Here is a 2,962-nt window from a genome sequence, read left to right as displayed (position 1 = left end):
AGGGGGCTCTTGGGGCGGCGACAGCTGGATTGCAAGCGCGCACAAAGCCGGCGGGAGGATCCATCGTAGCGGTCGCTCCGCCCCTCTCAGTGGGGCGGGGGCGGGGAGGTCGGAGGGCCAGGTTCCTCAGACGTTCAGTTCGCTTCCCTGAGAGGGAAAAGGGAGATGGGGTGAGGGTGAAGGGTACTTAAATGATTCCAAACTCTTAGGTTCCTGCGGGATTCCTTCAGACTCCTTGAACTTTTCACATTCAGCGGCCACTTGAGGATTGGGAAAGTCTCGGGGTTGGCTGGAGTAACTAGGGAACGGTATCTCTCACAGGCTTTTGTCTTAAATCCCCGCGAGTGGCTCGGCCTGTGGGGGTCCAGGATCCGGAAGGCTGGGCCGTTCAACTGCGGGAAAGAAAAATGAGACACTCCCACCTCCCCCTCCCCGCCCCAATAAAAGCAAAGTTGATGTTACTTGAAGTAAGTATGGCTAAAAGAGGCCCTCTGGGTGGTTTTGAAATCCGCTTGTTTAGTCGCTAAGTCGTGTCAGACTCTTTGCGAGCCCATGGACTGTATCCGGTCAGGCTCCTCTGTCCATGGGATTTCCTAGGCAAGAATACTGGGGTGGGTTGCCATTTCCATCTCCAGGGGGTCTTCCCCACCCAGGGACTGAACCGCACCTCCTGCGTTGGCAGGCAGATTCTTTCTGGCTGAGCCACCAGGATTATGCAAATATAAGCACTTATCAGTACCACGTTGTTCCTCACTCGGCTTTCACCTGGTGGCGGTGGAAGGCCACCCGGTGAAAGGCCAACTCCACAGGGTTGTGCACTTCGCTTTTTTTCTCTTACTCTATTTCTGGAGACCTCATTCTTTTGCAGGATATGCCATTGTTTATCCAGCTTGTTCTGCCCTGATGGGCATTTATGGGAGTATTGTTTTCTGATCTCGTACTGTTAGAAACAGTACTGCAGTGAAGATCTTTGAGCTCATCTCATTTCTCACCTGGTAGGTATGTCATTGTGCTTTAAAACCTCTGTCTTTGCCAGCAAGAAGATGACATAATCATGTGGGTTGACTTTTTGACTCTTTATTAAGACTAAATATCTCTTTTAAATTGCTTTTTGTACAACTCGCAGTCTGGGTGACAGCAGGTACATTCTCCTCACACTCCAATATGACTGTGGCTCCAATCCCCAGGCACCTCTCCTTTGTCCCCCATCTCCAGGCTCATGTAAATCCTCACACTGCATCTGGCTGAGTTAGAAAAAGATGCCTCTTCCTCAGGTTAGGGGCAGCTTCATTCCAGGCAGTGGGTTGGATTTTAGCCTCTCTTTGTTGCAATGCACAGGCTTCTCACTGTGGTGGCTCTAGAGTGCAGGCTCAGTAGTTGTGGTGCTTGGGCTTAGTTGCTGTATAGGATCTTTCTAGACCAGGGATTGACCCTGTGTCCCAGGCATTGGCAGGTGGAATCATATCCACTGGACCACCAGGGAAGTCCAACACCAGGGTTTCTTAACCTTGACGTTGTTGCCAGTTTGGACCATGTCATTCTTTGGTGGATGAGGGTTCTTATGTATTGTAGGATGTTAGGCTGCATTCCTGGCATCTACAGGCCCAGTTGATACCTCCCAAAGATGTCTCCAGGTCTTGCCAAATGCCCCAGGCTGGTGGGGGTGGGGTGCGGGGGAGGGGAGCAAAATCACCCCTGGCTGAGGCCAGTGCTGTGGACAGCTGTAGCCCTCATCAGACCTATTTCCCATCTCTTCTCAGCTGTACTGGGATGCTCACACCATCAGTTGTTCACACAGGCCTTGGCTCTGCATCCTCCCTGGCCAGCCTGGAGCTCATCTCAGGGACTATGGGGCAGCCTGTCCCTGTCCTGCCTAGTTTAAAGATGCAAGAAGAAAGCCCCGTAGCTTGGTCAAGTGGATAGTGGGTTCTCACCTGATTTGGCTTCTCTAAGGCATCTAATCAGGACCAGCCATGGCCCTGAACTTCTTTGTTAGCCTGACTCACTAGAACAGAGGATCAGCCAAAGGCTTAAGTAGTGAACTGACTGTTCCTTGGTCACCTTTGACTAGTCTAAACTCCTCTCCCTGCTCCCTACATCATCCATCTCAGGCAGGTGGATGTCTCACCCTCCCCCATTTTTGTGCTGAGTCTCCTGAGATGTTTATGCCAAATGTCCAGCACAGTGCCTGGCACATAAAAAGGGCCAAGTCACTGCTGGCTCTTTGCATGCCCAGAGTGGTCCCCTCATGCTCCAGGCAGAGGTCTGCCCCTCCCCTCTCCTTCCAGTAGGTCCTCTGCTGTTCGTTCCCAAGAACCGAGATCTGGCCACTCCTACCTCCTCCAGCCACTTTAGACACTTCCTGTTCACCTAGCCTCAGTCTTCTGAGCTGGCTGGCTGGGTGCATGGCAATTAATTCGGCCTGCTTTTCCCTGGTTCCTATCTGCCTTTGTTTAGTCTCCCAGTGGCTAAGTATATGCCTGCCCTGCTGTGTCTCCTCCCAGAAGGAGGGGAAGGTAAATGGGGATAAGCCATGAGCTCCATGGAGATAAATCAAAACTCAGTGAGCCATTTCGATGAATCAGTGCCTCAATTTCCCATGATCCTTACAATCACCGTGTGAGGTGGGAAGTCCTGTCCCGTTTCACTGAATGGTCAAGCAACTGGCCCTTGTGTACCCAGCCATGGGGGAGTAGAGCTTCTGGAGGGCAGCAGAGTTAGAGCAGAGAGCCCTGGGACAGACCCTGAGTCCTGTCCCTCCTCCAGAGATGCTCCTCACAAGAGGTGGGGCAGGAGGTGCCTTCCAGTATCTGTCCTCTTTGCTGGGTCTCGCCATCCCAGACTGAGTCTCCTAGCGGGGGACAGGTGGCTCATACTTCTGCCTCTTGCTGATAAAGAAACCCTCCTTCATCCTTGTTTCTCTTCTCAAGAGCTCATTTTATTTTAGAGACTTGTAAAGTCT

The sequence above is a fragment of the Bison bison genome, unplaced genomic scaffold (genome assembly GCF_000754665.1).
Source record: "Bison bison bison isolate TAMUID 2011002044 unplaced genomic scaffold, Bison_UMD1.0 scf7180017864384, whole genome shotgun sequence".
NCBI classification, from domain to species: Eukaryota; Metazoa; Chordata; class Mammalia; order Artiodactyla; family Bovidae; genus Bison; species Bison bison.
Note: the sequence above shows the minus strand (reverse complement) of the source record.